Genomic DNA, 15,024 nt, shown 5'->3' with positions numbered 1-15,024 from the left:
GTGTGTGTGTGAAGAGAAAGTGAATATTGGTAAAACAGCATTATTAATGATACTACTGCAGTTGACACTGCAGCTACCACTGCAACCACTACGGTTTTTCCATGGTATTCTATCAGGCTCTGAAGTTCAGGCCATCCCCGACCATGACACTCCACCCTCACACACTCAAATTCAGCGGGAAAATGTTGGATAATTTGGTCGCAAAGTCAGTCTTTTCAAAACTGGGATTTAGTGAGACTTGTGGTTGTGACTGCACACGCGTAAATGAAAGGTTGCCCACATGCCCACCCAATAATAATCAATTCATCAACTACCATTGTCATAATGCCTTTGGTAAATCTGGAGTTGAATTTAATCCCTATGGGGCCTAGTTAAAGGACCTTTCAGTAAATTAATCCATGTACATGGGCACAACATGTTACAATTTCAATAGCTCCCAGAATTTGGATTGCAAAACTAAAAAAGAACATTCACACACAGACACAGAACAGCAACAGAAGAATATGATATGATGGAGAACCACGAGCCAAACACAGAACAGCAACGAAGAATTGGATGCCAGTGAACTTAGACAAACACACGCAACCGAAGAATGATATTGATGGAGGGGAGCTTCAGACAAGACACAGACGGCAACAGTATAGGATATGATTGAGAGAACACCAGACAAGACACAGAGACAGTGTCGAATTGTCGAAAGGAGTGGACAAGGCGCGAAAGCGTATATCGTACATCTTACTTTAATAGTTACTATACGGTACAACACAAAGCGAAACATGATTCTCGTACCACCAACACTTACAACTGCCCACGGCTCCTAAGTTGGTTCCCAATCAGAGACAACAAGCAACAGCTGATACTCGGTGCCTCTGATTGAAACCACCCGTAACATAGAAGCATAACTAAAACTGAAACATAGAACACAAAACATAGACTCTACACACCCTGGCTCAACGCCTTAGAGAGTCCCCAGAGCCAGTTGTACCCAACGAAGAATTAGGATATGATGAGAGAGACCACCAGGCTAGGAACCTGAAACGCAACAATAGGATATGATGGAGAAACACCAACAAACACAACGACAACAGAAGAATAGGATGTGATGAAAACATCAACAAACACAGACAGCAACAGAAGAATGTGATATGATGAACCCCGGAGCAAGACACCAGAGACAAGCAACAAGAGGAAAGAGAATATGTATATGATGGAGAATCATCAGATTAAACATAGAGACAGCAACAGAAGAATGGGGATATGATGAAAACATCAGACAAGACACGGTGCAACAGAAGAATATGATATGATGGAAACCACCAGACAAGACACAGAGACAGCAACAGAATGAGGATATGATGGAGAGAGAACACCAGACAAACACATAGAGAACAGCACAGAAGAATGGATATGATGAAAACACCGACAAGATAAAACATCAATAACCGACACAGAGAAAGTGATGAGAGAGACAGGATGGGGAGAACACACAGTGAACTATCACTAGAAAGCTGATATAGGGATTCTAGTACTGCACTGTGTGTGTGTGTGTGTGTGTATGTGTGTGTGTGTGTGTGTGTGTGAAGAAAAAGAGAGAGAGAGAGGAGGGAGAGAGAGAGGTGAGTGAGAAAGTGAAGCCAAGTGAGAGAAGAAGAGAGAGAGAGAGAGAGAGACGAGAGAAAGGTGTTTAGTTACTGTGGGATTATTTAATCAGTTTGGCGCTCATTAACTCGAGTCAAAGTCTATATTTGGAAGTTATTGAGTGGTTTTGGCAATACACCTGATGATGTATTCATGGATTTTGCTGTTGAAATTCCTCCCGACCTCCTACTGGCTCTGAGCTAAGCCTCTGATGTCTTCAAATCCTGGAGAGAGAGGAGCTGCTACCCTGGGGAGAGGAAGCTGCTACCCCCCTGGGGAGGAGGAGCTGCTATTCCCCTGGGGAGAGAGGAACTGCTACCCTGGGAGAGAGGAGCTGCTACCCTGGAGAGACAGGAACTTTACACCCTGGGGAGAGAGGAGCTGCTTTACCCCTGGGAGACAGGAGTTACCCCTGGGGAGAGAGGGGCTGCTACCCCTGGGGAGAGAGGAGCTGTTACCCCTGGGGAGAGAGGGAGCTGCTACCCTGGGGAGAGAGGAGGTTGCTACCCCTGGGGAGAAGGGGTTACGTAACCCTGGGGAGAGAGGAGCTGTTACCCCTGGGGAGAGAGGAGCTGCTACCCCTGGGGAGAGAGGAGCTGCTACCCCTGGGGAGACAGGAGTTGCTACCCCCTGGGGAGAGAGAGACTGTGCACCTGGGAAGAGCTGCACCCTGGGGAGAGCTCTCCTGGGAGAGGAGCTGTTACCCCTGGGGAGAGGGGAGCTGTTGCCCCTGGGGAGAGAGGAGCGGATACCCTGGGAAGAGGAGGAGCTGCTACCCCTGGGGAGAGAGGAGCTGTTACCCCTGGGAGAGAGAGGAGCTGTTACCCTGGGGAGAGAGGAGCTGATACCCTGGGGAGAGAGGAGCTGTTACCCCTGGTGTCCCCTGGCTTCCCCTGGGGAGAGAGGAGCTGCTACCCCTGGGGAGAGAGGAGCTGCCTACTGGCTGTTCGAGAGACTGCAACCCTGCTCAGGAAGAGCTTAACGATTGGTGATTGTTGGGGCACGTTTGGCAGGAGCTTCAAGTAATGAAGATTGCTGAACTTGCTGATGTTTCACAATATGCCATGGCCGTCTCACTCACCAGGTCTCAACCCAATTGAAGACAACCATCGCCAGACTAAATTATGGAATTTCTTGTGGAAGAATGATGTCACATCCCTCCAATAGAGTTCAGACACTTTTTATTGCTCTTATTTTTCATTTTTTAACCTTGACAATAAACATTTTAATGAACCACAAACACTTGATGTTTAGGGATGGCACAAACATAGGGAGACAGTTTGCGTTCCTTCTCACATATGCACCTAGGTGTCACGAACAGAAGAGGACCCAAGAGCGCAAGTTCAAATTCAGAGTTCTTTATTGAAGGTTTCAGGCGGGAAGAGGGAGTCCCAGGGGTGTCAGGGGTTTTTCAGGGGTCCTCCTGTGGGTACCTGTGCTCCGGGGGTACAAATGTCGGGGGTGTCCAGTCCAAGTGCTTAGTGTGTGTTCCCCAGTGATGGACGACGTATCGGGCTGAGGTGGTGAAGCGTCTGGGCACGCACAGCTCATCTGGTGGTCGGAGACCTGGGGAACACACACAACAGCAAATATGAATGGCAGGCAGAAGCACAGATCAGGGCTGGAGGCAAATATCGTGGTGAGAGACAGAAGCAGAAACGAGTTACCGGGAGGGGCTGAAAGATCGGAGAGTAGTCGAGGTCCAGAAGGCAGGTCGAAGATGAGACGGGGCAGTGAACAAGGAGGCAGTCAAGAAGGGCGATCGGTATCACAAAACAGAGTCAGAGCGCAGAACAGGCAGGTTACTGGTCCGGGGTTTGAAGACGATCTGACAGGGCTGGTGGCTGAAAAACAGGGCTTGATATACTGAGAAAGGTTAGTGGGGAAATGTAGTTCTAGCTGGCAGAGTAATTAGAACAGAGTAGAGGTGCAAGGTGAGGATGGTGAGTGGGAAATGCAGTGCAGCTGGCCAGGTAACAAGCAGGAGCAGGGTCGGAGCCAGGTGGAGCTCGTTAGGCAGGTAGGGAGAGAGTGAGCGAGTGGCAGAGAATTGAATGCAATTAATGTTGCTACCAGGGAGAGAGAGTGCTCATGACAGAACCCCCCCAAGGGACGCCCCAGAAGTCCCAGAGAACATCATGCCGGGGAGGGTGGAGGGAGCAGGCGTGCGGGTCAGAACTCCTCCGAGCGGTCCAGTGAATCTCCTCATCCTCAGAAGGAGCTGGAGGGTCACGGCCGTGGGAGACAGGACAGGCACTGAGACAGGAGCAGGGTCAGGCACAGGACAAGAAGCAGGGCGGGCCGACGGCTAGGAACCCTCTTGGACGGGCCCCCTCTGGATTGCAGGCTGATCAGGAAATTAGTCGGTGGAAGTCAGTGATGAGGTCCGTCCACTATCCTCCTGGCCGGGATCCAGGTCCTCTCCTCTGGACCATTATCCCTCCCAATCAACGAGGTACTGGAGACCCCTACCCCTCGGGCCTAGAGCAGGAGCAGCCGCGGACGGTGAAGACAGGACCGCCATGTCTGAGCGCTGGAGGAGGTGGCGCCGAGCTGCAGGGACCAGGGACTTTCATGGACCCGGCTTGACCTTGGAGACGTGGGAAGGTGGGGTGGACCCAAGCATGGAAGCGGGCAACGCTGAGTCGACTGTTGGACTGATGACTTTCTACACAGGAAAAGACCAATGAAGCGAGGGGCCAGCTTTGCGTACAACCCGCAGCGGCAGATCCGGGCAGACAGCCAGACCTTCCTGACCAACCCGGTAAGTAGGTGCTAGGTTCCCTCCTCGGTTGGCACCAACGCGTAGGCTGGTTCCAGACTTCAGGAGCACAGTGCGAAGCCTGGGCCCAATGCGCGGCAGGCGCGGGCGGGCATCACGCAAGAGCAGACGGACAGGTGGCATCCGCCTCCTGGCTGGCAAACAGTGGAGGTTGATACCCGTAGACACACTGAAAGGGGAGAGCCGGTGGAGGAACTGGTGAGTGAATTATGGGCATATTCCACCCAGAGCAGGTGTTGAGCCCAGGCCCGAAGGATTTTGGGAAGCCACACATCTCATGCTCTCCAGCTCCTGGTTCATGTCGTTCAGTCTGGCCGTTTGACTGCGGGTGGAATCCGAGACGATAGGCTGGCGGGTGGCTAAGGAGATGACAGAACTCCTTCCAAAAGGTTGCTGAGAATTGCAGACCGGTCTGACACTAATATCCTGGGGTAGGCCATGGATACGAAACACATGTTCCAGGACCACCTGGGAGGTCTCTTTAGCAGAGGGTAGTTTGGGAAGGGGGCACGGCGGGTCATCTTACTAAAGCGGTCAACAATGGTAAGGATGACTCGTGTGTCCGTCAGAGGGCGGAAGGCCGTAAAAAGTCCAGTGCTTGATGGACCAGGGCCTCCCATAGGTAGTAGGGTTACAGCAACCCAGCAGGAGGCTGGTTGGGAGTCTTATTTCGGTTACAAGTGGGACAAGCTCGGATGAATTCTCGGACATCCCGTCTCATCCCCCGCCACCAGAACATGGCGGACCAGATGAAGATGCAGTGATCGGGATGACAGGCCAGACGGGATTACGTGCCCCACTGAATCACAGGTGACCTGAGATTTGCTGAACAAACAGACGGTTGGGGGCGCTCGGTGCTTGGACCTGGCTGGTCCCGAAGAGCCTCCATGACCTGCTTCTCGATCTCCCAGGTGAGGGCCGCTACGACCAAGTGGCTGGGAAGAATGGGAGCTGTCATGGCGGTGGTCTCGTCCTTCCTGAAACATCCGGGGAAAAGAGCATCAGGTTTGATGTTCAGATCCCGGGCGGTAGGAGGCGTGAAATTGAAGCGCCAGTAAAGAAACAGAGACCACCGCTGTTGACGGAGTTCAGCCTCCTGGCTGTTTGGATATACTCCAGGTTCTTGTGGTCTGTCCACACTCACAAATGGTTCCTTTGACCCCTCTAGCCAGTGCCGCCATTCTTCAAGGGCGAGCTTGACAGCCAACAGCTCGCGGTTCCCAATGTCGTAGTTGCATTCGGCAGGGGTTGCATGACGGGAGTAGAAGGCACAGGGTGCATCTTGCCATCCTCAGCTGCTCTTTGAGAAAGCACTGCACCCACTCCCACGTCCGAAGCATCTACCTCCACCACAAACTGCCTTGCTGCATCTGGCATCTGGAGGATGGGAGCAGAAGTGAAACATGTCTTGAGGATATTGAAGGCCTTATCAGCAGCTGATGTCCATTGGCACGGTTGTTTAGTGCTGGTTAGCGCCGTGAGGGGTGCAGCCACTGTGCTATAGTTTCTGATGAATCTCCTATAAAAGTTGGCAAAGCCCAGGAACTGTTGCAACTTCTTCCGAGACTCAGGAACTGGCCAGGAAGTGACAGCCGACACCTTGTGAGATCCATCTGAATGCTGCCCTCGGTCACCACATACCCCAGGAATGAAACGGTCTCGGCATGGAACTCGCACTTCTCTGCCTTCACGAAAGAGTTCTCCAGCAGGCGGCAGGACCAACCGGACGTGGAAGCTGCGTGTGTTCTGACAGAGTCTTTGAGAATATTAAAATATCGTCAAGGTACACAAATACTAACGTATTTAGCATGTCCCTGAGGATATCATTCACTAGGGCTTGAAAAACTGCTGGGGCATTGGTGAGGCCAAGGGCATGACTGAGATATTCATAGTGGCCGGGTTGGTGTGTTGAACGCTGTCTTCCATTCGTCTCCCTCCTCATCCGCACCAGATGGTAGGCATTGCGAAGGTCCAGCTTTGTGAATACAGTGGCTCCCCTGCAGCAGTTCGAAGGCAGACGAAAGTAAGGGCAGTGGGTAGCGATTCTAACCGTGATGTCGTTCAGACCCCGGTAATCTATGCATGGACGAAGAGAACCGTCCTTCTTGCCGACAAAGAAGAATCCCGCCTCCTGCGGGGAAGACGACGGTCTAATTATCCCGGCGGCAAGAGAGTCATTAATGTGTCCTCCATGGCCTTTCTTTCCCGGGCTGACAGTGAATACAGACGACCCTTGGGAGGTGCTGTGCCAGGCAGGAGATCAATCGCAGCAGTCGTAGGGTCTGTGTGGGGGCAGAGATGTCGCCTTGGATTTGTTGAACACTCTTTTCAGGCTGTGGTAACAGGCCGGAACATTGGATATGTCGGAGGTAGCGCTAGATCCTTCCCGGTGAACGGGCAGGGTGGCCCCCTTAAACAGGTCTGGTGACAACTCCTTCCCCACTCACGGACTGTTCCTGTCTCCCAGTCGATGTGGGGGTTGTGCTGACGGAGCCACGGGTATCCAAGAATGAGTGGTTGGCCAGGTGAGTGTAGGAGGTGAAACTGGATGGACTCCTGGTGGTTTCCTGACAGCAGGATTGTCACAGGGCGGAGATATGAGTGACAGTGCCAAGATGATGCCCATCCAGGGCTCGTGCAGGAATGGGTTGTGTCAGTTGATGATGGTTCACGCCCAGTTGCTGTGCAAGCTCAGGGTCCATGATGTTTGCTTCGGCCCGGAATCCACAAGGGCGGCCAATGTATGAGTCTTGTCAGAAAGCTGAAGGCGGAGATGAAGCAGGGTCTTTCGGATGGAGGGAGACTGAAGGCTTGTTGAGCTCACCCGGATCTCCCCTACACCTGGTGAGCTGCGGCTTTTGCCGGACAAGTAGCGACACGGTGATTCTCGCCACCACAGTAGAGGCAAAGGTTGGAGCTTAGACGGCGCCGACGCTCCTCGGGAGTCAGAGAGGCACGGCCAATCTCCATGGGCTCAGGCTGATTGAGTTGGCTATGGGACTTGACAGGCAGGGGCTGGACAGAAGCGGTATCGACCCGAGTACGGATGGCAGGTTGACTGAGACGGCCCTTCTCCCTCCTCCGGGTCTGTATACGGCGGTCAATGCGAACGGCAAGGTCAATGGCGGCATCAAGCGTTGAGGGCGTGGTCATGGGAAACAAGCTCGTCTTTGATATAGTCCGCCAGGCTATGGAGGAAGGCTTGCACCAGTGCCTCTGGGTTAAACGAGCTTTGACTGGCCAGGGTACGAAAGTCAATGGAGAAGTCTGCCACTGTCCGATTGCCCTGACGGATGGTGAGCAGAGCTTGTGACGCTCCGGCTGTTGGCGAGCCTAGGTCAAAGACCTTTAACATCTCCTCCTCAAAGGCACTGAAGGAGGCACAGGCTGGGGTTTGCCGGTCGAATTCCGCCGTTCCCCACAACCGAGCTCGACCGGTGAGATGTGTGATGACATACCCCACCTTGGCTCCCTCTGTTGAGAAAGTCCTGGGCTGTAGTGCAAACTGGATTCGGCAGCTGCTCAAGAATGGTCTTACTTGCTTCTGGTTGCCATCAAAACGTTCCGGGTTCCCAATCTTTGGTTCAGGAGCGTGGGGATCTGGTGGCAGCACTGCCGGGCCTGCAGCATTGGGACCTCCAGCGGAGGGATGAAGGAGTATCGGTGGTACAGGAACAAAAGGACCAGGGGGGGGTGCAGGTGGAGTAGCCGGGTTTGAGAGTAGTTGCAGGGCTTGGGCTAGCTGTTGTTGCTGCAGTTGGAACTGTTGTTGCTGCTGGTTGAATAGCTGGAGAAGGGAAGCGATGTCGCCAGCCATCCGATTTATGTCTCCCTCAGAGCGTTCCAGTCGCTGTAGGGCAGTCATCTCTGGCTCTTCTTCCATCGTGGTCAGGGAGTGCGCTGGGTCCATGTTGGTCAGATCGTTCTGTCACGAACAGAAGAGGACCCAAGAGCGCAAGTTCAAATTCAGAGTTCTTTATTGAAGGTTTCAGGCGGGAAGAGGAGTCCCAGGGGTGTCAGGGGTTTTTCAGGGTCCTCCTGTGGGTACCTGTGCTCCGGGGGTCACCAAATGTCCGGGGGTGTCCAGTCCAAGTGCTTAGTGTGTGTGTTCCCCAGTGATGGAGCGGCGTATCGGGCTGAGGGTGGTGAAGCGTCTGGGCACGCTCATCTGGTGGTCGGAGACCTGGGGGAACACACACACAACAGCAATATGAATGGCAGGCAGAAGCACAGATCAGGGCTGGGCAAATATCGTGGTGAGAGACAGAAGGCAGAAACGAGTTACCGGAGGGGCTGAAGATCGGAGAGTAGTCGAGGTCCAGAAGGCAGGTCGGGATAGACGGGGCAGTAGAACAAGGAGGCAGTCAAGAAAGGATCGGTATCACAAACAGGAGTCAGAGCGCAGACAGGCAGGTTACTGGTCCGGGTTTGAAGACGATCTGACAGGGCTTGGCTGAAAAACAGGGCTTGATATACTGGGAGAGGTTAGTGGGGAAATGCAGTTCAGCTGGCAGAGTAATTAGAACAGAGTGAGGCAAGGTGAGGATGGTGAGTGGGAAATGCAGTGCAGCTGGCCAGGTAACAAGAGCAGAGCAGGGCGGAGCCAGGTGGAGCTCGTTAGGCAGAGTAGGGAGAGAGTGAGCAGAGTGGCAGAGAATTGAATGCAATTAATGTTGCTACCAGGGAGAGAGAGTGCTCATGACACTAGGAAGATGCAGTGTTTCTCAACCTGTCATTTTACATAATGTTGCAAGACACATACCATCAAATTAATCCATAGACTTTTGTCCATATTTACAGAAGGATGTCAAATTGTTCCTATATTGAAAGGACATAGGGAAAATAAAGTCAAACATTTCAATACAAAATAATAAAAACAATCACAGCATTACTCAGTCTTAATGTATTTTAACCATATTAACCTGTTTAATCAAATTGTTTTCATTTGGAACACTAAATCAGAACTACATTTGGAGTTACAGACACTTGTAGAATGTATGCCAAGGCACATTGTAAGAGCTATAAAGAGACAGGGAGTGGGAGAGAGAACAGGTAGAACCTGATATGGAAATGAGCAGAACAAACTAAAGGAACTTTCCACCACCGAATGATCATTCCAGACTCTACTTCTATTGAGAGACATATAAAAGGTAAAACGACGATTGTTATGATATTAATATAGTTGATGATATTGTTATGTGTATTAATATAGTTGATGATATTGTTATGCGTATTAATATAGTTGATGATATTGTTATGTGTATTCATATAGTTGATGATATTGTTATGTGTAATAATATAGTTGATGATATTGTTATGTGTATTAATATAGTTGATGATATTGTTATGTGTATTCATATAGTTGATGATATTGTTATGTATTAATATAGTTGATGATATTGTTATGTGTATTCATATAGTTGATGATATTGTTATGTGTATTCATATAGTTGATGATATTGTTATGTGTATTAATATAGTTGATGATATTGTTATGTGTATTCATATAGTTGATGATATTGTTATGTGTAATAATATAGTTGATGATATTGTTATGTGTATTAATATAGTTGATGATATTGTTATGTGTATTCATATAGTTGATGATATTGTTATGTGTATTAATATAGTTGATGATATTGTTATGTGTATTCATATAGTTGATGATATTGTTATGTGTATTCATATAGTTGATGATATTGTTATGTGTATTAATATAGTTTATATTTTTGGTAGACAGAGTGTTATAATTGGCCTACTCTCCTTAAAATGTATTTGAAGTAAATTCGATGCGGAGGGGGGGTGAATTCGTTCAGTGCCCACCTGTGTTCCCCACGGTGATCTCCTACTGTATCATAGACCTATAGACTGTGTTCCCCACGGTGATCTCCTACTGTATCATAGACCTATAGACTGAGTTCCCCAGGGTGATCTCCTACTGTATCATAGACCTATATACTGTGTTCCCCAGGGTGATCTTCTACTGTATCATAGACCTATAGACTGTGTTCCCCAGGGGGATCTCCTACTGTATCATAGACCTATAGACTGTGTTCCCCAGGGTGATCTTCTACTGTATCATAGACCTATAGACTGTGTTCCCCAGGGTGATCTCCTACTGTATCATAGACCTATAGACTGTGTTCGCCAGGGTGATCTCCTACTGTATCATAGACCTATAGACTGTGTTCCCCAGGGTGATCTCCTACTGTATCATAGGCCTATAGACTGTGTTCCCCAGGGTGATCTCCTAGTGTATCATAGACCTATAGACTGTGTTCCCCAGGGTGATCTCCTACTGTATCATAGGTCTATAGACTGTGTTCCCCAGGGTGATCTCCTAGTGTATCATAGACCTATAGATTGTGTTCCCTAGGGTGATCTCCTACTGTATCATAGACCTATAGACTGTGTTCCCCAGGGTGATCTACTACTGTATCATAGACCTATAGACTGTGTTCCCCAGGGTGATCTTCTACTGTATCATAGACCTATAGACTGTGTTCCCCAGGGTGATCTTCTACTGTATCATAGACCTATAGGCTTGTCTTCTCAAAACAGGCTTAAAACACAACAAGCAACAACATTTTCTCTTTCTTATCTACTGTTAACTCTTTTCACTCAGGAAGGTATGTTGTGTGAAAGAGAGACAAATAAATACTGTGGAAAGACTAACAACAACTTACACTTCCTCAAAACAGGTTGTGTGTGTTCATTAGTGCCCACCGTAGCAAAACGTTTGGCAAAAGATACCGTTTAGGTCACGTTGTACAGCGTTTGGAGTAAACTGTTTATGCAACATTTTAAAACTGTTGGCTGCTGTGTAAACTAATGAATACGACCCAGGTAGTAGCCTACAACTCGGCTGTTGATGCCTGCCTGATGCTGTAACCTGAACTTAGCCTGAGGGGTGGACTATGATGCAAGCTAGATATACTGGTTTTCTAAAGTTAGCTAGCTTCAGTTATCTTCACATTCCAGCTCAGGCCTCATCCATAGGAATGTACAGAGTGCCAGTCATCAGGAAGGTGCTCTCAGAACGGAAAATATATAATGACTTGACAGTTTAATCATACAAAATGGCGCTAACTGGACGTGGGCAAGTCAAATTCAATCAGTGGAGGTTGCTGAGGGGAGGACGGCTCATATTAATGATACCATTCCACCTATTCCGCTCCAGCCATTACCACAAGCCCGTCCTCCCCAATTAAGGTGCCACCAACCTCCTGTGAATTCAATACATCAATATTCATTCGTCATAGTTCTACATTTCACATTTCGAATGATAAATGTAATTGTATCATAGTTCTACAATAGTGTAGCGATCTGTGCAACTTCCGGCGTGAGTTTACTGTGAACACTGAGGCTGTACCCACTTTAAGTTACAGTTTTAACAGAGACCAAGTAGGCTATTTGATCATAATGTAAAAAAAGGCCTCCAATAACATTTAACATGGAAATAGCTGTTCTATCATTCAGCCTACAGTAGCAGCCAATGTGTGGTGTTCAATGTAAGCCTACATTCCATGAGACATTCCAAAAAACATGCAGAGCTTGACATTAACCTGTTTATCTACTTGTCCTTCACACAAGGAGGAGGTGACTGAAAATGTTGTTGTGTTTGATGCAAGAAACCACTTTACTAAATAAAATGCATCATTATTCCCATGTACTATGATGCAATTCCAACCAAGTAACCCAATTGGCGCCAGTGGAGCGATGCGTAGGTTGTTTGCCTTTTTACAAGTGCAACCTGGGTTCACTTCCCTGCCCCGCTGGTTGCTACATTGGTGTCAGAAGTAGTATGGTGTCTGTGAGGCCATCAGATTACACGGCCCGGATGTGTGAGGGGTTTGAGTAGTCGAAGCACAATACTTGCTTTTATAGGGGGCAGTGTGAGACAGGTTACAATTCCCATCGCAGCAATAGGGTTAACCTAGTTTTGGCCAGCGACCTGGGTTCACTGCCCTGCCCCGCTGTTTGCTACAATATTAATATCACAGGCTACCCGACGTCCGTTGAACAAAGAGACACAACAATATGAGTGAAAGGATTTTAGGATAATATCAGTAAGTGTTGATTTAGAGATGTCTTCTGGGTTCAGCCTTCTAGCTTCCTTTATCAATTTGGTGAAATATAACAAATGACATGGTCTCAAAGTTTGGAGATAACCAGGCCCAGTTTAAATCGCCCATGATTTCCATTTCATTATTTCCCCAGAGCAGCAATTGAATCTAGAGACTCAACCTTTGCAGAATCAGAATCAACTTTATTCACCAAAAACATTTGCACATACATATGTAGGATCTTAATTTGAGCCAGTTTGCTACAGCAGGAAAATATTCCTACAGCAACAGGAAATGTGAATTATAATTAGTGGACATTTTTGTAGCGGTTGATACATTTTTAGTAAGGGAAACTCAAGTCTGCCATTTCTAAGTGGAAATTACAAACTTCAGAAGCCTTTTAAAACCTCAAATACACTACAAGTTTTACATTTACTGTGTTGAGGGAAAGTTATTCTGCAGTTGGGGGTGACCAAATTAAGATCCTACATCTGTACACATAATTCTACATGGTGATTTTCATTTTAGTCATTTAGCAGACGCTCTTATCCAGAGCGACTTACATACATTGCGAGTGCATACATTTGTATTTTTTATACTGGAATCGAACCCACAACCCTGGCGTTGCAAATGCCATGCTCTACCAACTGAGCTGCATCCCTGCCGGCCATTCCCATAATAATTAAAATGTCCTGTTGCTGCAGGATTATTTTCCTGCTGTAGCAAACTGGCTAAAATTAAGATCCTACATCTGTAGCAATACACCTCTCTTTGATGTACATGGCTATATCAGGATTGACTTTTGACCATTTGACATCTTTTATTTATTGTTGTTTAGGCTGGTTGAATGAGTCGCCTATAAAAGATACTTCATCTGCAAGAGAACAGGCGGCTGCACCAGCGACTGTAAGAAGTGATGTGATTTCCTCATATGAACGTGAAAGTAAGTGTGTAGCCTACGCAGTTACACAATGGCTGTTGAAACAGTGGCACGTATTTCTCGTTAACATTAGAAGTGGGATAAATGTGTTGATATGTAGGAAAGACGGGCAGCCTCTCGTAGGTCTAGGCTAAACTACAAACTATTATAAGGTTAGGTCGACGTCAGACATTCAATAGTCAGAGTAGGTTTGAGCTATGATCACTTATCATGCTGATCAACCTGATGGTCTCCGTTGGAAATGGTGTGTAAAATACCATGCCTAGGCTACAAGCTCTGTCCTGCTACTGTTAGGTCTATAACGTTATGGGAACTGATCTGAACAGGTTTAGGCTGGTCATCTAGGATATGTAGGCTATAGCTGAGGTATAGACCTCCATCTGTATCAGGACTAGGCTCCTGCTACTGTTACTGTTATAACGTTATGGGAACTGATCTGAACAGGTTTAGGCTGGTCATCTAGGCTATAGCTGAGGTCAGTGGTGATTTTAGCATGTCAATCTTGGTGGGGCAAAACATAAATAAAGGGGGATGCATGCCAGCAAAGCCACTCCACAACACAACACTAAACAATACATTCATTGCACTATAACGGTGACAAGCGGTGCTCACAAACCGTTAGGGCCTACATAAAGCAGAGTCCCAACAGCAGAGTCCCAACAGCAGAGTCCCAACAGCAGAGTCCCAACCGCAGAGTCCCAACAGCTGTCCTATCATTTCTCTTCATTATTTATCTTCATATGACAAGGATTAAAAAGGATTTGCCTGTAGATTGTCGACTTGATTCATGATGATGACTGCTGGCTAAGATTTTGAAAGTATGATGTTGACCTGATCAGTCCAATCAAAGCTACTGTAGATATAATGTGATTTGATGTCATTTTATCTGTGGCCAATGAACTTCTTGGATGGGCACTTCTAATGTAACTCTATGGCATCACCCAAGGGGCTTGAATTCTCTAGCTCTACCCTTAGACTTGGCAGTGACGTAGTGTCCCCATGAGTGACAAAACACTGAGCCAATCACGGCGCAGCGCTCCGTATTTTCCGCTGGCTGCCCCACCACCACAGAAAGCACTGAGCTAGGCTGAAACACCTGCATTTTGGAGCTGCCTTACTCAAGAAAACTAAAAAGAGACCATGTTTGTATGCGGCTATATTAACTCAATGATATATATATATTTTTGTATTTTTTGCAAACTGATATGTGACACGTATTAATACCAAAATAACATGCAAAACAGGAAAGGCCACCTCCCCTTAATGACGGGTCGCTGGTTGAGAGAATGCCAAGAGTGTGCAAAGCTGTCATCAAGGCAAAGGGTGGCTATTTGAATAATCTCAAATATAAAATATATTTTGATTTGTTTAACACTTTTTTGGTTACTACATGATACCATATGTGTTATTTCATAGTTTTGATGTCTTCACTATTATTCTACAATGTAGAAAATAGTAAAAAATAAAGACAAACCCTTGAATGAGTATGTGTTCTAAAACTTTTGACCGGTAGTGTATATATATTTTTACATTGTTAGCAAACTGATATGTGACAATAACCACAATAACATGCAAAACAGGAAAGGCCACCTGCCCTG

Source organism: Coregonus clupeaformis, unplaced genomic scaffold (genome assembly GCF_020615455.1).
Source record: "Coregonus clupeaformis isolate EN_2021a unplaced genomic scaffold, ASM2061545v1 scaf3043, whole genome shotgun sequence".
Lineage (NCBI taxonomy): Eukaryota > Metazoa > Chordata > Actinopteri > Salmoniformes > Salmonidae > Coregonus > Coregonus clupeaformis.
The sequence above is the reverse complement of the archived record's forward strand: the minus strand, read 5'-3'. Positions refer to the sequence as shown.